At 45.1% G+C, this 22,019-nt stretch overlaps 1 long non-coding RNA gene across 1 annotated transcript in view; it reads right to left on the minus strand.

The window, feature by feature from the left end:
* Nucleotides 1–8,814: 8,814 nt before the first annotated feature.
* The window catches only part of LOC114577309 (uncharacterized), a 55,277-nt gene continuing 42,072 nt past the window's right edge, over nt 8,815–22,019 (minus strand). Inside the window, exon 3 of the long non-coding RNA XR_003697295.2 lies at nt 8,815–11,253. This is a non-coding gene — a long non-coding RNA (uncharacterized LOC114577309). The remainder of the gene's footprint in view (nt 11,254–22,019) is intronic.

The following is a 22,019-nucleotide window of genomic DNA, read 5'->3' on the forward strand; positions in this document are numbered from 1 at the left end:
GCCACGAGGTACAGAAAGGCAGAGATTGACAATGCAGGGGGCCCACCTGCCCCCTACCCCAATCTGGACACGCGCCCCGCGCCAGCACCTGGTTCTTCTCGTCAGGATCCTGTGCTACCGTCCGTCTCTACCATTTTCGCCGATTTATATGCGTCTCCTCTTCATCCATTTCCTCTTACTCGTTTGTATTTAGTTGGAATTGGAAAGTTCAGACGAGAGAAATTATGGTTCGTAGCGATAATCAGGATAATCTTTTCCTCGTTAATTTTTTACCTACCAAGTGTCCTACCAAGTTGTCTGAAAGACAAAAAATCGTCGCGATTTATATACGTTTTTCTTCGTCCATTTCCTCTTACTCGTTTGTACTTCGTTGGAATTTAAGCGAGAGAAATTATTCGTTCGTACGTGCCAATGATCAGGATCCTCCTTAATTTTTCTCCCAGCAGTCCTGCGAAATCTGAAAAGACAAAAATTGTTGCGATTATTCGTGGATGCCTCGATCAATAGCGATCGAAACGCAATTCTTTCTTTGCGAGAACGGTCGAAATTTAAACAAATACCGCGAATAATAATGTCAAATGATCAATAGTAGTCGCGACAATTATTCGATAATAAATCGATTTCACGTATACATCATTTTAAACAATTTCATCGTTATCGATTCAACCACGCCAGTCTCCACGATACTCCGACCAGATAGGAACGAACATCGATGCATCCTTGTTCCGATAGCGCTGTTCCACGAGCGTTCATAAAACCGCGCCGGTATCAGGTTCCCGAGGCCGACACACGGGCGGCCTCCTCTTCTTGGCCTCCGCTCCTTTTCTTCCTGTTTCGCTCTTTGCACGGACGTCAACTCGCGGCGATCGCCATGACGCTAATACTATCGTGACGTCCATCAGGATTATCAATCCACGAACGAAGACACAAACGAAGACGAGCACGTCCTAGAACGGAACGAAACCGTCGCGCGCAGGGACGAGCGAAAGAAAATCGAGAGCGATCCTCTCCTCGATCAAGTCATTGTTCCCCGCCCTCGACGAACGTGGCACCGGATAAACCAACTCGATTGATCCGGTCCTGTTTCCGAGAAGAACAGTGCGTATACGCGGCATGCAAATTAATTTGTAGCAAACTTGGATCTCTAGCCGGGATCGATGACGTGTTCGTTATTACGACTATTGAACGAGGGGGAATTTTTCTTTTCTATTTTCTTTAAAAATAGAACGGACGAAGGTTGCAGTTTTCCGAGAAACTGATGCAATATGCTAAATTGGGTGGGACTGAATCGCTGATTAACTTTTGATGGTTTTAAATTAATCTCAAAGTTTTCAACTCTTTCTCCTCAAAGAGGATAAATATAAAGAAAAATAAACGTTCATCGTTGAAATGCGAATACGAAAATTTTTCAAATCCATTCGTTTTTTATTAAAATTATTCGCGTCACTTTCTATCGAAGAACGGTTTTTTAAAAGAGAAAAGAAAAGACTACGATATTTCGAACGAAAGCTTGGTCGATCGACAGTTAATTTATTGGAAAATTATACGACGAGGGAAACGGTAATCAAGGTGTTAATAAAAATCATGTTCGCTTACGATCGCAGTCCGTCAATGCAGTGGTGCGTGCTCGAATTGCATAACTGTGAAAATGCGTTTAGCGATCACAGCTAGCGACGCGTATCATTCCGGACCGCCTTGATCTTTGTCACGGGACGTGGCGGGAGGAGGTTCAGGGTCGGCCTGCATTCTTCGCGTCGGTTACTCCCATTATGAGGGGATCGCGACCTCGAGCCGATATCACCCGTCGTCGTTCGTGCACAGGTTCCACACACGTGTTGGATAATTACGATTCTTCCTGCACGACTTACCGCGCGACCTCGCCCTCTCCCTCCGCAAACTTTACGATTTAACGGGCTTCCTCCTCCCTTTCCCCGCATTCCATCCTATTCCATCCATCTTTTCGATATCGTTCGCCAAGTGTTTTTGTTTTTCCGAACAACAATTTCGTCAGACGATGCAATTTTGCCTCGTCATTTCGAGACTTTGAAATTTTCGAAGCGAAGAATTTTAAAATATTCCAAGGTTGCGAAATTTTCACAATTCCTTTGAATAATGAAATAAAAGGAAGAAAGCGAAATTTAAAGTTTTCTGAGCAATCGGAAGAAATAGGAGAAAAATAAGTCTCTCCAAAGGGCCTAACAATACAAATTTCCCTTCGCAGTGCGTTCATCAGGTTCTCGTTCGCGATCAGGTTTTCCCGTATCTATCGAGGGGCACGAGTTTCGTTGAACGCGACCCGATGTACCGTTTCTGGGTCCTCATTTTTATTCCATGGCCCGAGGCTCGACCTTTGGGGGGATGGATGTAGGATGAAGCCCCGGCCCAGCTGTTCCCCAGCGAGAGGGAGAGAGAAAGAAGGTGTAGAAACGGGATCCAGTGTTTGTTCAGATTTGGTTAATGTCGGCACATACGACGTTTTACCTTCGTCACCGTGGCGGAGAGACTTATTATGAGGGCCAGGCCTCCTCACGTGTACGCGTACGAGCTTCCGGCTAGGACGATCCTTCACCCCTTTTTTTCTATCGCGTGCCCCGCGCCATTGACTCCGACAGCAACCCAAAAGGGATTAGGCGGTTGCGTATGGCGAGCATCGTCTTCCCTCTTCCCTCTTTTCACATGTTCCTCTCTCTGCCACTTTTCCAACCGTTTCGATTCGCGAAAGGTGGCTCTCTTTTGATTAATCGCCAACTGTTGTCGAACCGAGAATGCGATGAAATGGATTGGAGTGTACATAGGTATAAGTTGCTTTCATTTTCGTTCGAAACGAATGGATAATGGTAATTTTCTTCCTCGAACATATATCGGTTACAACTCGAGTTCGTTTCTAAATCAATTACTTTAAAGTGAAAAGTATCCTCAGCTTCTTCTCTCGTGTCAAGAATCTTCACTTTCCAAATATAATCGGTCTTTGTGACGATCTTTCAAATTTTCAAATTTTCAAATTCCCCTTCTTTCAATTAAATTAAATCCAACGGAATATTCCATCGAGTCGATAAACCAGTCTCGAAAACTCTCGAAAATTTCGCAAGATTTCTCCAAGTATGGACGATTAACGACCTTGGAATGGCGCGATCTTGAACGTTGATCCGATTTCCGGAATACCTGGCTAGGTCGCGGCCGAAATCATGACACGGGGCCGTGTCAGAGCCGGATGAATGACAAATTTGGCAGGGTGCAGGGCGAGGAGAAAAATCAAAAGTCTCGTTGCGCAGGTGTCCACGGGCTGAAAGGTATATACACGGACGGCAGGTACCTTTCGGCTCGGCTGCCTTCATTGTACTCGCGGCTCACAAAGTGCCTCTGCACGAGGACCGATCCTGAATGGATCGAGTTAAGGTCCACGAGGTTGCGTCTTTGAGGAGCCTCTCCTCCTCCCTACCTACCCCAAACGAGCACGGTGAGCGCGCTTTTAAACATTAAAAGGAACGGGACGACCGTTCCAACCGAGATTTCCCTCGCGACAACCGATTCTGTATTTTCACATGTATTTTCGAGGAAGGTGTATGTGAGCAGGGGATCAGTTTCGATGAAATCAACCTCGCGTTCTATTCTTCTCTCGCGCATCTACTCGTACGCTTGAATTTTTATATCTTTCTCGAGTCAATCGTTCATTTGGATTCACGATAGAGTTAATTTTCATTCCATGTCGAATGTTTGATGTCTTTTTATTACAGTAGATTTTGGATTTCGACGTTGAATCCAATTGATAATTAAGAGTCTCGTTACTCGATGAAAATTGATTTTTAAATTCCAAAGACATATTTCTCGTTGCTTAAAAAATAAAAGAAATAACGGGAATGAAATTTTTTTCAGAGATTGTATATACGAATTTTGCACAATTTATCCCCATTAGAGGTAGTTAGAGGTAGTTACGTGTTTATATATATAGGATGGACGAGGAAAAATTCTTGCAGGCGAATTCAGGTGCAGGAATCACATGTCGCGTTACGTTTATACTCGCAAGATCGCAACACAATGGGTTTGACGCATAAAGACCTCCCTTCCAATCCCTGAGGGATGGCCGTTCTGGAAAGCGTGCCATTCCCCGTCAGCTGCTACCTTCCAATCATGGAATACGTTGAATACGTTCCCGGAACCAGGTATATCGACGTATCGAATCCCAGATAAATGGTTCCGGAGTCAAGATCGTGGCACGTATGCAAGCGTTTCAACGCTTCTCGAGTATCTATTTTTATCCAACGATGGATACTAAAAAATTATGTCCTCAAATTAACAGAGAAACTCATAAATTGTAATTTAAGAGATAAAATTTATAATTTCAAAATTTTCCATGAGAGAGAGAGAGAGAGTGGAAAAGGAAATTTCAACATCTTTTTTCCCCTTTCCCTTAAAAATTTTTAACTTTGTAAATTTTCTAAATTCAGAATAATATTAAAATAAAAATTCTATCAAATGTTATTTCGCCACAACCGAATTCATCCCTTCGATCCTGCCAATCACCATTCTCTCTAATCGCGTTATCCACGCAGAAAACAATCCAAAACTTATCGCCGCTTAATTTTCCGTTACCTTTTTGAAACGGTAGTGGAAAAAAAAAAAAGAAAAAAAAGGAGAGAAAAGAAAATGCGGAGGCAAGACGGTTGGCAAAGACGAGAGAGGAGAGGATAGGTTGAAACGCGTGGAATCGCAGCGTTTTTACGATCACGCTCCCCTACGTGAAGGCTCCATCGGAGACATCGCGGAGACATTGGGGTGAATTTATAGCGGGACTTTTACGACCGACCTATTTCAACCTCGTGCTACAGACCCGTTCCACCGAATATGAGACCAACGGAAACATTGTGCTGCATTTTGTATCTCGTGCGACTCCATTGTCGGCCTCTATGCATCTCGAGCAACATCGTAAAATTTTGTATTAATACTTTGCAGCCCGGCGCGGATTACTCGCTCTAGCTACCTTGAGAATTAAACCTGTCAGTCAGTCCGCTCCGGTGGCGGCTGGCTCTAACACAGCTCTGCGCAGGCTGTTTCAAAGGGAACGGACACAAAACAAAATTTACATGCCTCCGTTTCTTCTATCTTTCACATCGTAAAATCTGCGAGATTAAAATTAAATCTTCTTATTGATTGTACAGAGTGATTCCAAGAAAGGGAGTAATAAACAATTGATATCCGATTAATATCGTATAGAGTAATCGTTTCTTTCTATTTAAAATGAAATTAAAAATTTCTACATTTTCTTTTTTCCAGAACAAGTGCCAGAAGTACATTTACACATCTCTCTTTCCTTCATCCTTTCGATTATAAACCATAACTCACCCCTCCATACTTTCACACACAAATAATTTCTCAAAATCGATTGATATCCTCCTACATGTAGATTCAACGATCGTTCGAGTTTCGAGACGTTCCAAAGAAATATCTTTCGTTACTTAAAAAACAAAACAAGTGACGGGAATGAAATTTTTTTCGCGCCAGAGATTGTATACGAATTTTGTACAATTTAATTTATCCCCAGAGATAGTTAGAGATGTTACTTGTTTATATATATATAGGATGGATGAGGAAAAATTCTTGCAGGCGAATTCAGGTGCAGGAATCACATTCCTTATTCCTCAGAAGGACGCGTTTTTAGAATCGTCTATAAATCGGTGTGAAACGAAGAGTCTCAGCGTTACGACGCCAGCGTTAGAATAATTCCGGAGGGTGCAAGCGGGAGCACTTTCTACGGTAGCCTCCATTAATACCGTTCCACGGGGAAATAATTGACCTGGCTGGACGGTGCTGCCCCCCTCCCTCGCTTGGAAATCGGACTGTTGTTTGCCCGTGTAAAGGCGCAACGGTGCCTCCGCGATAACATCTAAAATCCGCGCCACCGAATCGACCTCTTCGACGCTCCCTTTTTGCCGCCGCGGCCAGGAACGAGCTCTCGATCGCGAGATGTGGATACAGAGACGAGGGAATTTTCTAATCTGAAATGAGAGAATTTTTATTTTAATCAGATTAAGAGACATTCGAATTCTTGGAATTTTAATGTCTAAATTCGATGAAACAGGGTAGTGTTATTTCTCGCGAAAAATTAATATTCTATAATATCCTGTTTAAGTTTACTTGTATATCTGTAATAATGTATATAATCTAACGGTGTTCAAAGGGTGACTCGAAGAGAGAGCCAAGATTTTCATTTCTCTGCAATAATAATCTATATATATCCAATTTTTAATTAGCATCGAGATGAAGCTCGGTTTAGTGATACGATGTTACGTTGAACGTTATCGAAGGGCAAAAAGTCAGCTTGCATACGTAATACCTGGTATCTGACCGGAAATACCGGAAATAAGTGTCGAGGGGGTTAATCGTTCCTCTTCCAGATCGCAATCATCAACGAAGAAGCTCGCTCATTTATCATAATTTATGTGGAACACCTTTGGATTCTCTTCAACAGATAGCATCTCGAGCGTCACTCTTAATTAACCATCTTATTTTCATACCGTGTCCCATACAGTATTCATAATCACGGTTAAAAGAAGAGAAAAAAAGAAAGGAAAATTAAAATTAACATTCTGTTACTTGAACGATACTCGACACACCTCGATGATCCTCGGAAGACGAGGTAACCGGTCTCTGACGCTCATCAGATTAAATTCTTCCTATTTCCGTTTCTTTTCCTTCCATACCGATTAATTGATTGACTCGTGTCGTTGGCGATACTGGCTCGTTTCGAACATCCATCCAATCGGATCGAAACTTTTTGAATTTTTGATTTTCATTCAGTCGTTGGATTCGAACGCGTGAAAATATCTCTGTCGGTGTGTGAAAAATAAAAGAAAAATAGGAGACGGGGATCGACGAAAACATCGGGACCAAGATCTCCCGGCAGTGGAGATGAATGCGCCGATTATCACGGCCGGTAATGTTCTCGGAAGCATGAAGCGGCGATGCTTCTGGGCCCGTTCAGTGTCGCCTTAGGCGGTCCTCACACAGCTCTTCTCATTTCTCACTCGGATCGAGAAGAATTCGTTAAACGCATCCTCTTCCAATCTGAATCCATCGATTATTAATGGAAAGTGGAAGAAATATTTTTGTGATAAATCGTGAAAATAATGCCACTTAGATCGAAAGCCATAGCGTGTGAGGCTGCGATCGTTGTTAGAAAATTGGCAGAGAAGAAGAACGTAAATTCTTGTAAAAACTTTTGCCAAAAGCAAACAAAATTCCTGGACCTAAAGATATTAGAAATCTTTAGAAATATTTAAACGATATACAAAACCGTACGATTGAAATTAAAAGATTTACAATCGTTGGAAATATAGGTAAAATTCTCTCACTTCTTCCTCCGTTCAAAATATCCCTTCGAAATATTTCTTTAACTTTGACGATGTGCGCAATGTTCGTAGGCAAGATGCACATGGAAGAATCACGATCGATCGGAGGTGGCCATTCCTCGCGTGGTCGAAGGTCACGGTTAAACCGAATGGACGGGGAAAACGATCGAGCCACTTATTCTAACGATGGCCGGTGGACGGTTTTCGGTGTGAAGCTTGGTTAACGGTGCTCAGCATTCGCCGAGTCGGGTTAAGTCCGGTCCAGGTGCCGCCTGCTATGCCAGCCGGTGAGATGTTGCTCCTGGTGGACCTGATCGAGCTCGCTCGTGCCATTGACCGCCATTGACTCCCCCACGTACGACACATTGCTCGATGTGTCCGCCATGCCGGCTTGTTCCTCGAGTTACCTCTTACCCGCGTCGTGGATCCGACGTGGAAACCGTGGAGCATTTTTCGAGAGGATCCAGGTGATATCGATCGCGTCGTTGCTCACGATCCCAAGATTCGAGGATCGCGCGTTGATCGATATCGATAACCATTTCCACAACAATTCCACCGGACGTTCGTCTTTTTTTTTTTTTTTTTACTTCGTTCGATTCTTCTTTCAATTTTTCGAACATCCTTTCGGTGTTGGAGAGACGTTTTTTTGAGTAGAGACTTTGCTTTTCGACGTTGATTCGAATGGTTGATCGGACTTATAGATGAACGTGTCGTTGAAAAGAAGTGTTGGATTCGGTGACAACACTTGTATACACGTGATACGCAAAACTTTTCTTCGTCTTTCGCATCACTTTTCGACGTTACGATTGTTATTTAATATCGATTTACAACGTTAAGTCTCTTTTAAGTTTTCTCTCGACTACGACGACAACGTAACACGAACGACACGTATCCATTATCGGTGTAGAGAATCGTAACAGGGATCGATCACGAATAACGGAGACGGTAAACGAAATTAATGAACATAACGTGATCGAGGATGGACTTATGGACTCTTAATAACTCTGGGAGACCCATTACGGACACCTTTCGGATCGACGGATCATTCGTCATCGCTCAATCGCCCGATCGATCCAATTACGGCCTGTGTAGCGCCCGATCATCCGACCTGTTCATCTGTATAGCGTTCGTATATTGTAATCGACTAATCGAGAGGCGCGCACGATGACGTCCGCGAATGATCGAAGCAGAGGAGAGAAAGAGGAAGAAGAAGAAAAGAAGAAGAAAAAAAGACGCTTTGGCTACTTTTCCTCATCAACGATCACTCACAATGGTTAGTTTAAACGATTACGTACATTCTTTGTGCCGTTAGCGAAAACCGTACGTTTCGAATTCGTTACAATGAATTGTCGTTACAACAATGCGTTAATTATCGACGAAAAAATCACTCGACTCTTCCTCTTCCTCACGATTTTTGCCTTCCTGCCGTTCTATCGTTCTCTTTTTATATTTCCTTTCTTTCATATCATTGACGCGTATTGTAAAAATGCTAATCTTTTTCAACGAACAGATCGATCGTGGTATTTAAAACGATCGATTTTCAAATGAAATTTCAAGATATTTCTCTGCTCGACCAAGTTTTCAACGTTCGACCAGAGATGATATTTTCGTGCATTAAAATTTTTCAATTTTTGAATAAAACTTCACGATAAATCATCGTTCTTAGTTATTGCTCAATCACTTTTGTATTTTTGTCGAAAGAAATAAACGTTAAAATGACTCGAGCCACTATGATCTTGTAATTTGAGAAATTTCCGAGAGCCAGTTTCGAATTAGTTTCGCGCGATCGGAAGCGAGAGGAGGTGTTTTCTTTTTTCGCGCAAAGTTTCGGGGATTTTGGTCGGGAAACACGACACTTCCGGAAACCGAGACGGCCGACGAAGTCGTCTTTCACGGCGTTGTTTCGCCGCGTGGGCGTACCGAAAGTTCAGTACGGCCATATCGTAAGGGACGCTTTAAATATATGTTGCCACATAAACCGTAAACCTGCTCGACCGTGCCGGTAAGCCGAATCCACCAAAACAAAACAGAACCTGCTCTTTCTTCCACGCTCTCCCGGAAACCCGCTCCAACTCGTGTTGCGCGCGCTCGCAAGAATCGCTCGCGCGATCGGTGGGCGTCGAAAGTGAAACGCGGACCCGATTCTCCGCGGATCCTCGCCATTTCAATTGTCCCCGTGATAAATTGTCTTAGATACCACTGATCTATCCCCACTGTCCGTTGAAAATATTTGAATCGTAGATCTCGTGCCACCATGAGTTCCAACTTTTCCGCTCAAATATATTATTTCTGATATTCCAGCGCGCGAGGCTGGAAATAAAGGAAAAAAACTTACGAACGTTGAAAATTAAAAAGAAAGCAAGATCGGAAAATCTTACGTTCCGTTTTCAAGTTTCTTCAGTTTCGACCATATATTTCCATAATTTACCAGGCATAAATCCGACAATTCAAAGCGTACGGGGAACGATTTTATTTCGAACTAAAGCTAAAGCTGTACAGCTTTATCAGAGGCAACGAAAGGTTTCTAACCGCGCGGTTTCCCAGCCGCGATCGCGGCGCCTCGATTGGCCAAGGTTTCGCCTTCGTCCAAATTTGGAGGAATTGTATATGGTCGGAACGAGGGGCCGCACGCCGCGGCCGCCTCCGCCGCTGATTTATCGGTAATTTAGCCGAAGCAACCGGCGAGGGGAACATAAATCCTGTATCAGCGGGTTTACATCGGTGGACGCGCGACGCGTGTCGCAACCGGCAACGTTTCGCCATTGGCGGTGTACGTTAGAGCAGGTTCTAGGTTGGACGGATCTCGCCATTTCGTCCAACGATATCGCCGTCCAACTTTTCGACGTGTTCGCGCCGCTAAATTGACTTTCTAAGGTAATCTCGCTAGTTGAGGGAAGCATGGTGGCTAATTGGACGGAGGGGCGAGAGAGTGGAATGGAAAAAGATCGGGTATGATCTCACGACCCGAGCCGATCGAAGCCGGTGAAAAGAGGTAGAGCTGGTAATGAGATTTTCTAACCGTGGAAACGCGGCACGGTAACGAGACGGCGACGGCGAGGACGAGAGGACGAGAGAAGAGGGCGTGTGCACGAGTGTTTTATCGAGGTCCCCGTGGTCACGAGGCCTCTCCCTCTCGCTACCGCAGCCGAGATCGGATCAAAGTGTTTCGGTGGCCGATGACTCGTGGTGGTGGCTTGCCGCACCATCGTGTGGCGAGCTCATTAATTCAAATAAATCGCTTTATGCATCGCCGCGATCTCGAAACGGCGCGCCGCGGAGAAAAGAAAGCGCCAGTTCCCGACGCTTAGCCTGACCAAGACGAATGGAATAGCTCTCGCGCGTCGGGTCCTCCTTATCTCCGATGCATTCCTCTCGAACCTTGCCCTCGTGGTTACCGCCTTCCGACGCGTTATTCGTTCGTGAAAGGAGACGAGGGTGATTCGTTCCTTACTTGTTCCATCGAGGAAATTTTATCCCACTCGAAAACATTCCAAATTGGCCGAACGAAATTCACCGACGTCGATCCGCAGTTTTTCTTCGAATAGCTAATCCGATAGTTTTCGTTATTTTATCCGAGAGACGGATCACGCGACACATAAATTTTATTAACGACCGTTTCGCGGCCGCTTCTGCTAACTAACGAGCCGGTAATCGAGTCGGTAGGCTCGAAGCTAGCCGCAATAAGACGAAATCTTTCGGTTGCATGTGCGCAAAGTCGGCCTCTCTGCAATCTGGCATCTCGTGTCTGCGGGGGCGTGCGCGACGCAACCGCGCGCGCGTGTACGCACGATACGCATCTTGTGCACCGTAGCGAGACGCTCGAGCATCCTCCAACCCGCTTCACTTTCGAAAACGAAAACATCCCACAGATCTTCTATTCGATAGCCGTGCAACAGCCTCGAGAAACCTAGATAAAAAAAAGAAAAAAGAATGAATTAGACTCGAAGGAGAAAGAAGATCAATTTTTGTTGAAAATTTTCCACGAATGCATAAACTTTTAGTTATTGCTAATATAACGTGGTGAAATTTTATAAATATTAAACGTGCGTAAAAAAGATATCGAACGAAATGGGATAAAAATTCTAAAAAGAAATTTCAACCAATCTAAACGGGATAAAATATCGAAGATCGAAATTCTTTTAGAGAGAGAGAGAGACAAAAAACTTCTTAAAAAAAATATCTTTCACCTTTCACCCAGCGTGCGTACAAACGCACACGAAAATATACCCCGTGGTCTCGAATTCACAATACGATATCAATTAACAAGAATCTCTCTCTCCTCTTACGATCATTTTTTCTCGGTCCAGGCTGGAGGAGCCTCATTAAAACCTCCCTACCATCCTGGATGCGAGGTACACATAAATCCTGGTCCCTTTCCTTCTCTCTCTCTCTCTCCCTTCTTTTCCTCGGGCCTGAGGCCCTCGATGCACTCGCGCACGCGCACAAGAGTCGCCTGTAGCCGACTCTATTCCGCAAGGACATCGCTCGCGGGGTGGCTCGCGACTTATTTAAATAACATCTCCGTTATGGTAATGGAGCATGGTAATAATGGTAATAACCGAGTTGTAACAGCCACGAAAATGGGCCACTGTGGCTCGCTCCTCGTTCCACGACACGGTGTATCCTCTTTATCGTGAGCAGTGCCGCGAGACCGCAGCTCCGGTAATACGTGCCTCGAACCGCTCGTGCGCGCTTACACGCCTCGTGCACGGGCCCACTATTCATCCGAGGCTGGACATTGGCCGGCTTGTAAAAGCACTCCGGACCCTTGTCGCCAACGTTTGTCCGAAGAGATCTCGAGGAAAACGGGCCTAATTGCCGATGGATCCTCTCCAGATTTCGGTTCGTCGTGCTTCCAGTTTATTTATCGAGCGATACGCGATGCAAGAGTCCTCTCGACGTGTCGGATTATTTACAGGCAAGCTCGCGTTCGTTATCGTTCGATAAAACTGGAACCTTCCTTTGGAAATATTTATTTATCGAGCGATGAGTAGATAAGAACGAGAGAGAAAAAGAAAAGGAAAGAAAAGAAATTCGATCGAATACGCTCAGTTGCAAGGAGAATTTAATGAATGAATGAAACGTTCTGCTCCCTGCCGTATGACTAACGGGCACGGGTATTCGCTTACGAGGGATCCTGCGCTAGACACAGTCTAGTAGAAACTTGCGAAACGCAACGAACGTTGACACACGGCTTCACCGTCTGCGACCTGCTCACGCCTATGCACTCGTGCATACGTGCAATGCACGCGGGTAGCGCACATTGTTGCCCACTCGCGCTCCAGCCACCACCTTCTCCCATGCTTTACAACATATCCTCTCCTCGTTCGATCCTTGGGCAAACTTGCTCAACCGCCGCGTTCGAGCAAGATGTTTGGAATCCCGATAAAAATTACACCTCTAAATTATCCGATTTCCCCTCCCCCATATATATATATATATATACGCACCGTGTTTTCGCTCGTTGCATAACCACTCGACGAGGAACATCTCTCATCCTTTCGTTTACCACCCTCGAAATTACCAGCTCTCTACCATCCTACCTCCGTTAGAATCAACGAGCACGAACTCACACTCGTCCAAACAACGTTACCGGTAACACTGTCAGCAGCCACGGGGCCGCACAGGACAGGAAACAAAGTGGGCGCATCTTAATGGATTACACTTGTAGGCATCGCCTACTGCGTGTCCGCGGGCCCCTTATATCGCCAATTATAGTGTACGTTCGACGTATAAACACGGTATTTTATTAGCGGGGCCGACGAGCGTCGACGTGCCCGCTACATACGCGCATTCACGCGCACGCGAATCCATTTAACCACCTCGCCGCCACAATCGAAATTCCTGTTCGAGATTCGTGGTCAATGAGTTCAGAAAAAAAAAAAAGGAAAAATTAATCGAAATTACATTCGCGAAAAATCGTGTTATTCTTCTTCGTGTTTCAACCTCGATTTTAAATCGCCTGTTTTTTTTCCGCGCAATGGAACAGTTAGAATAGAATGGAATAGATGGAGGATATATATATATATATATAAGGTTGTCGATAATTTTAGAGAGCGGAACATTCATCAATAAGATAATTCTGCTACTTTTTCCTCGTGCTTCATGTATTATTATTTATCGTCCATTTTTATTTCGGGTAATCTCTGTATATAAATTGAAGACACGGGCCGAGATTAGCCCAAGGCGATCCGGTTAATACGTTAGCGCGGGTTTTGCGCGTCCGAATGGTGGCGTATCGATGGAAAAAAGGCGTGGAGAGCGGCCGGGAGCGGTTTCCAGGCGACTTGAACGCCTGCACAAGCGCTATCGGCGCCCGGCGACGCGCGGCTCGTTCTCAATGGCCCATTGTGTCGTCCGATCGGCGCGAATTTTTCACCGATCCCCGTGGCGGACTCGCGTGGCCGCCCTCGATAGGCAGCTACGGGAATAAATTAACGTGGCAGTTAAACGTATCCAACCGACGTCCGCGTGTATAATCGCGCGCGTGTCGTAACGCGTCCATTGTGAGCGAGAACCGGCTTCGAGCGCGTCCCGCGACCGGCCAATCGAGTACCGCCTCGATATTTTTGACCGGTCTGTCGATGGGCTGTTCTCGTTTTTCCTCCCCTTTTTTCTTCTTTCTCTCCTCTTTCTTTCCATCTCTCTCCTTCCTTTTTTTCTTTTGTTCAATCAATCTCGTTACAACAAGCGATCGACGTGACACTCGAGCTGCCATTGATCGCGTCAGAAATTGGACGCGGAAGGAAGGAATGTAAACTGCGTGTCTTCAACTCGTAATTGTTTAAAATCCTCGAGGGAAATTGCCGATCGAATTTTAACGATCCGACATCTAGACTGGAAGAATCGGTATAATAAAATCTTGGAATTTTTCGATCATCGGCAAGAATAAAAAGAGGAAGAAAAAAGCAAAAATCGTCACTTTCCTATCGACGGAAAGTTCCATCTCAGGCTCTCGATTCTCCAAGATCGCGCAGCCAAGCATCTTCGATCCGATCCGAGGGGCCAATTAATAAACCAGCCACCGGTATCGATCCGGTTCTCTCGAAACGGCCGGCCAATATCTTTTTTCCCGTTTGTGGGGGGACACGCCTTTGCACGCGCGACGGCGCGTACGAATCTCGGTATCTGAGGAGGCACACGGGACTCGTATCGCAAATCTGGACGACGAAGGAGGCTGGCAGGAGCGGTGGCGGCCGGTAGTCGAGGCAGAATGGAAGTGGCGAGATAGAAGACGGAAACGGTATCGCGCCGTTCGGGTGACTAAGGGTGCCCCTGACTCCCCCTCGGCCCGATCGGCTCTCGAATCTCGGATCACGATACGACGCGGCGCGGTTTCGCGCCCGATAACTTATTCGCCACGGTTTGCTGGACGGTGATAGGCGGGCGCCAAGACCACCGACCGTCTGGGAATGTGTCCCCCATGAAATCGGGCCTCCGCGCCGCGATTTAAGCGGCACTGCATTATCGAACAATGCGTTCGAGACGGCCGCCGACCGCGATAGACCGCGAAACTCGATTTTGTCTCGATCGAGAGCAGCTCTCTCTCTCTCCGCACCGGTTTTCCAGAGAATCGATCTCATCGAGGGTGACGATTTTTTCCATTCTCGCTTCCGTGTATTTATAGATCCTTCGACTTTCGACGGGGAATAGAATCGAAGGGGGAATATGAGAAATAATACGTATTCCGATTTGTTGTAATTATTGGAGGTAGAGGATAAGCTTTCCAAATATAATATCTTTTTGGGAAGAATCTTTGCATGTCGTTTGCATAATTGAAGAAATTGTAATTCCAATTTATATTATATATATATCAGTTGAAGGTGTACAACTCACCGCTTCCAAGCGGTATAATTATATTCAAATGTCGAGGAATATAAATTGAAAAGCGGACTCGTGATTTATTCCAATATTTTATAGAAATTAATAAGCATTCCTCGGTTGTGTGAGAGAGAGAGAGAGAGAAAAAGAAAAAAATTCCTATATTACACATTCATACGTAAATTGAATAAACATACATGCAAATCACCTCGTAATAAACCGACATTCCTTCAATATAATAAAACTTACACCTTGGAGAACAGTATCGAGCGGTTAATCCTAATTTACTAACGAAATACGTCCACCGTGGCGATAACTTCATCTTTATGGAATACAAATCGACCTAACCGTTCTTAATCTTTCCAAATTGTCAACGTGTTTCCACACACGTGCCATTTAATTCAATTACCTATATTATTCCGTCCATAGATAATATCTCTCTCCCCGGTTAACAACCCAACTCCATCCAAGAGAAGTAGTCCACGCGTTTTTTTCGCGCATAATTGACCTCCATACCTCCTCCCTGTATTATCATAAAATAATCGCGGGTACAGATCCGGTCGCGCGATAATTCCATTTTTAATTACGCGAGGGGGAGGAGGAGGAAGAGAAGGAGGAGGAGGAGACACGAAAGCGAGCGGAACAGAGCGATAAGAGCCGTAAAGACTACACGACTTTTGCTCGCAGCATTTTTTTCAACTCGCACACGCGCGCGCCGGGTCAAGTCGAGAAGTGGCTTTTTAAGGAGCGTTTTACTTTCGTAACTGGACGCGACCACCGTTAATCCCGACCTTCTTGCCACGCCGATCATCCGCTCGATAAATTCCGCGGGGCTCGCGCCCAAACCGCCCCCTCTCCTCCCCCCAGCGACCGCTACATCGATCTGTCGAGCATTTATTATAGCCGATAACAACGACCAAAGGCCGAAAGCGCGCGAGAAGAGTGTTGCCAGGTGATTCGAGTAGAAGCTCGTGATCCTCGCGATCCGGGCCTCGAAGGGATCGAAACTTGGCGACTGTGTATTATACGTATATGCACGTATATACGGGTAATAAATCGGTGATGAAATTGGAAAGAATGAAACACGTGGAAGGAAGTTTCGCGTCGGATCGTGGAGGGATATTGAAACGTGTATAATGAGTTTTGCACGGGTTCGATTATCGTGGATGGACGGTGGGGAAAGAGTGTGATTGTAGTTGAGTGCCAGGCGGAGAGAAGAAGTAGGGGTTGAAGTAATAATTGCTGTTAATTTTTGTATCGATCCCTCCACTTTGCCACGGTGTTGCGTCGAGATTGAGTGCTCGTGTGATTGAAAGCCTGGGAGATAAATGAAGGCAGAAATTAGATAGCCGTGAGTTGTGTGCGAGAGAACTAATTGAAGGATTTTATTCTCTTTTTTCTTTTTCCTTTTTCTTTCTTTATCTTCTTGCTCTCCTGTCTTCGAACGAGAAATGCGATGGAAACAAGTTCGATCACTTAAACGAGATGGATTTTTAAAGTAATTATGAGCACCGTTGAAATGGATGAAAAATAAAACGTGATATTATTTTCTTTCGTTGGATTGTTGGATCGAGATTGAATTATTGTATGATCGAGAACTCGTGAAACGAACGAGTGCAACATCGATCTGTTATTCCGTGCAATTTATATTTTGGACAACGAATCTGCAAATCTTTCCACTTTCGATCAAATTAATTTAAAATAAAAATAATAAATTCGAAACGATTCTCCAATGAAAAAAAAAAGAAAAAATCACAACAGGAAACGAATAAATTCTCTACCAGCTATATACATTATCCATGATCGAAAGATGTGATCCAAATAATATATATATATATTCGGTCGAAACGAATTAGAAAGTTGCATTTAAATGATTTTCAAGGCTCCTGGCAGCGAGTGCCGGAGTAGACTCGTGCTCGTAGATAGATGTAAAAAAGTATCAGGATAATCGACACTCGTGTGGCCGACACTCGTTCGGCTTATAATCGACGCGGCTTCGTTAAACGGTGCGCGACGTGCATGGTAATTAAGCAGCGTGGCGTAATCCGCTTTAAAATCACGATAAATCCAGCCCCACCCCCTCGTGTCAACGCCGCTTAAGAACCGTACAATCACTCCCAACAATTATTTCGTATCGCGCGAAATTAACCGCGACTTCGCGTCGCTAACTATCGATTCACGTAACACGATTACGTTATAATAACATTTCCAAATCGAATCGCATCGAGAAACGGCCAACCCGATCCCTTCGCTCCTTCAATTTGATTTCCAGCAAATTTCATATCTCCCCTTTCGATACGAGAGGAGATATTTCACAATAATTTATCCTTGCAAAGATAACATCAAATCGGAAACTCTTGCAAATTGGAATCCATCCAATCGTAAAATTAAAATAAAAAAGATTCGCTTCCATTAATTACGCCTGTTCCATCATCGTTTACACGGATATTTTAGGCAGAAACGGAGAAGAACAATAGCCGCCGGTTCGATGCATCCCGATTCCCCTAGTTCCCGGTTGGGCTCACACCGTGTGTAACGGTTCCTATCGCGGCAGATTCTATTTCATCGGCGTGTATATCGCTCGTGGCCGATCGGTCGCCTCCGGTGCTTCGACAGCAGCGTTAAAAGATCGACCGACACGATACCTCCCATACAAGGAACTCATAATCCGGCTATAACCGGGACCGGGGCTTGTTACAGGAACGTCACCCGTACATCCGCGTGTCTTTGCCCTTGATTCCTGCGATTTATCAATTATTCCATGTTTCAATGATTAATCGTCTCAGGTAGGAGACGATGGTCGATCTAAATCGGGTGTCTCGGGGATCCCAAAGGCGAAGGATGGGTCGAAAGACGTGGAAAGACGTTGGCGGCAACGACGGCAACATTCGTTTCGATCGGTGTACGCGATCGTTTCGATGTTGAGCGACGAGCGGATATCGGGGATCGGACGTAAGTATGTGCGATCTATGCCTCGGCCGTCCACCGCCGGGGAAACGAATAACGCGACGAGATTAAATCTATAGCCCTGCCCGTCGACGACTTCCTCTCCACGAGATCCTCGAGATCCTCTGTCCTCCTCGGGAGGATCGAGGAAAACGGAAGCGTTAAATCGAGATAAAGTATATATATATATATATATAGATAAACAGGATCTTTTGTTTCGCAGGTGCGATCATCCTTTTCCATTCGAATTGGAAGATTCGAAATCTTGAAAACGATCTCGTTGCGATCATTAATGGAATGTCGAGTGAATTTCATCTTAATAAATCACTCAATCGGTTATCTATCGATCGAAAATAATGAAAAAAAAAAGAATGGGAAATTACCAAGGTACGATAATTATTCTAGTTCTCAACATCGATCGATCTACGTCCATGGCCGAGGAAATTCCATCGAAATCAAATTTTCTTTAGCAAGGAGAGACCAAAGGACACGACTTCTCCGACTAGAAGCGCAATCGATGAATAGATAAAATTGCTATTAGAAAAGAGAAAGCGATTTAAGAGGAATGCCAAGTGTCCCGAATATGCGGTGCATTTATGTACACGGTATCGATTTCACGTTTTCACAATCGCCGTAAATTATCCTAAACCGATGCATGGCCGGTGATAATAACGGGCTGTCGAATTAGTTTCCGCGAAATATGACGAACGGGAGGATAGGCTTGTATAGTCCCTTCTCAGATTCGTGTACATACATGCGTTTTATAAGTTAGAAAGTACGTCACGTTTTGGCACGTTTGCATTCGTTCTCGATACCTAAAGTAAATGTTGGTTTTAACGTCCGCGACTTTCTCTCCGCGGATCTAATGAGAGCCAATGTGACGAGTTCATTTCACGTTACACGCTTGTTCTCGCGATCGATCGAGATCTCTAACGAACGAAGAGAGGGAGGGAGAGAGAAAGAGAGAGAGAAATTAAGGAGAAGAAAACGATCAATTTCAAGGACTAGCGAAAACGAATAATGTATCGGCCGTTTAACACAAGATCTGATAAAGACCGTGTTCGAAGCTGGTATATGAACCTGCCACGCTCCCCTGATATCGAGACTTTCGGATTATGTAAATTATTTCTCACGTTTATTACCCTCCGTTCCCCGAAGGCAAAACATCGAGAGATTTGGAAAAATTTTCCTCTTCCGTATCGTATAATTGCGCACGATAAGATTTATCGCGATGACTCAACGTTCGATATTATGCGCGGTCTACTTATTTTCAAAGTCGAAATTTCAAAAAATCCTAATCCCCGATCCATCTAAATTTCCTCGCGTTCCGTAAGAAATTACAAGAATGAAATCGATTCTGTCGATCCGGGCGATGACGAAATACAGTTTGCAACACGAAATAATTAAAATCAACATCGAATCCAACGTGAGATACATTTACGCGCACGGATGACGAACACGCGGATGCGGGGCTACGTGGAAGGCGCCGTGTTCTTTCGGTGCTCGGGTTTGAAATTATTACAGCACCACGGCCACGGTATCTCGACGTGGACGACGATACGTGGCAATACGCCACGATTCCCCGGCGTTGCGTGTGGGTGAGCGGAGCGGGCACGAGCGCACGCACACACAGTCTGGGCGAGCGTTAACGCGGCGCAGAGGGCACACCCGCGCCCGAGGCACGCGCACACGCAATCCGCGCTGCACGACACCGATCGAGGAAACCGTATGGCTACGCTCCGATGAAAAATCAGGTGGTTCGGGCCGAAGTTTCGAGAAAAAACTCTCTTTCCCTCTCAACTTGTTTCAAAATGACGAAGATAAATTTTACTCTCTATTTTTAGAGCTCGCAGCTTTTCTTTTTCCCGCGCCAATATATACTTATACGCGCGAGAAAGTTCGAAATTTCTGAACTAAACTCTCCTTTCCAACTATCCCAGATGAATTCGTACTCTTTTCTCTATCCTTGCAAGGAACTTAGAGATATTGAGGAAATTGGAAAATCGGAATCTTTTCAACTATCCCAGGTGAATTCGTACTCTTTCCTCTATCCTTGCAAGGACCTTAGAGATATTGAGGAAATTCGAAAATCGAAATCTTTCCAACTATCCCAGATGAATTCGTACTCTTTCCTCTATCCTTGCAAGGACCTTAGAGATATTGAGGAAATTCGAAAATCGAAATCTTTCCAACTATCCCAGATGAACTCGTACTCTTTATTTTCCTCTATCCTTGCAAGGCGAATATCTTATATTGAGATCTCGAGATTTACGCGGAAATTCGAAAATCGAAATCTTTCCAACTATCCCAGATGAACTCGTACTCTTTATTTTCCTCTATCCTTGCAAGGCGAATACCTTAGAGATATTGAGATTTCGAGGCATCGAGATTTAGACGGAAATTCACGGTTGAAAGAATCCGGCAACGGATTATCGAAGCTTTTTCCAGGAGGCCGCTTCTCCTCCTCCTTGTGGCGGCGCTCGTCGAGGTCGCTCGCGCGCTCACAATACTCCGCGCGAGCGCGTAATTTATACCGTACGATTTCTATGATTTAGTGCGGCAGCTCGGGCCTTTCTTAAGTACCTTGTGCCTGACGTGTAACCATTTGTTACGTTTCTAAAAGTGGCTGTGGAGCGTTGCGCCGCGTCGTTGCGCGTATTTATTAAAATAGCAGGTAGAGGCAGGTAGAAGCGTGGATGGTGGAACGACGAAGAAGTACGGAACACGGGCCAACGTGGAACAGAGATGGATATCGAAAGGGAGAGAGTGGTAAAGAGGGTGGAAAAGAATGGAGAGAGAGAGAAGAGGGACGGAGAGTGAACGTTGCTTCCTGTCTCTCTCTCTGTCTGCCTCTCCTTTGGTGGTGAGTTTATACTGGTAGTACTAGTCCCATTAGTAAGTCGGTCCAGGGATCCGCCGGTGCTCATAAGTTAGCAACGAGCTGCCGCTGTTGACTTGCTCTTTGAGTAAGTACTACTCCCCCGCGAGATACCAGGGCCCTCGTGTTCCTTCGGCCTCTCTCTCCTCCCCGCACAGATCGTTTCGTCTCCCTTTCGCTCGATATCCAAGTTTCCATCTCGTTTTCAGCGACGGTGGCCACGGTGGCTAGATGTCCTTCGTCCTCTCGTCGTCGCGAGGATATCGAATAGGCGGCTCTTTCGTTTCCTTTTTTCTTCTTTTTCCTTCTTTTTCCTCCCGGCCTCCTCGCTCCTCCATTTCCTCCTTCCTTTTCTTCCCTTTGGACGTGTAACTCCCCGTCACGCGGTTGTTAGCGTTTGATATTTTATTTTGGTCGTTCCCCACTCGAACGAGTAGAAGAGCATTCGATATGCGCGGAGTCGATGGAACGTGCATTAACATCTTTGCGTGGAATTTATTAGAATCTCGAGAGCGGAGGAGAAGTGATCGCTAAATATAGGCGCGCGGGCGAAAAGCGCCGCGCTCGAGGAGATCCTGATCGCCGAGGACGACCGGGTGCGGACGCCGACGATAACGAGGACGATCGGCTAGTTTGTTGTCACTTGTTTCCTCGTTACGACGGCTAGATTGCCGGTGAATTGGCCTTAAGTGGATTAGATCGCGTTTCTGACACGTTCGATTAAGCTGACGCGAGTGTTCCGCTCGATACGCAGGTGTTCGATTCATGCAACCGATTTTTACCTGTGGATGAACAGGTGATCCAACAATTTATCGCCCCTTTCTGCTTTCAGCCTTTCGATGGATAAAATTTATTTAAAGAAAATCTCTTAGAAACGTTAAACATTTTATGGGTGGGAGGGGAGAAACAATTCCAATTCTGTAAATAATTTAGAAAAAAGTCATATTAAATTTTCTTTTAAGAAAGAAAAAAAAAGAAATTGAGGAATAGGGGTCTAGGATTCGTTTAACAAATATTCGAAATATACT

Source organism: Apis cerana, linkage group LG13, assembly GCF_029169275.1.
Source record: "Apis cerana isolate GH-2021 linkage group LG13, AcerK_1.0, whole genome shotgun sequence".
In the NCBI taxonomy this organism is placed as follows: domain Eukaryota; kingdom Metazoa; phylum Arthropoda; class Insecta; order Hymenoptera; family Apidae; genus Apis; species Apis cerana.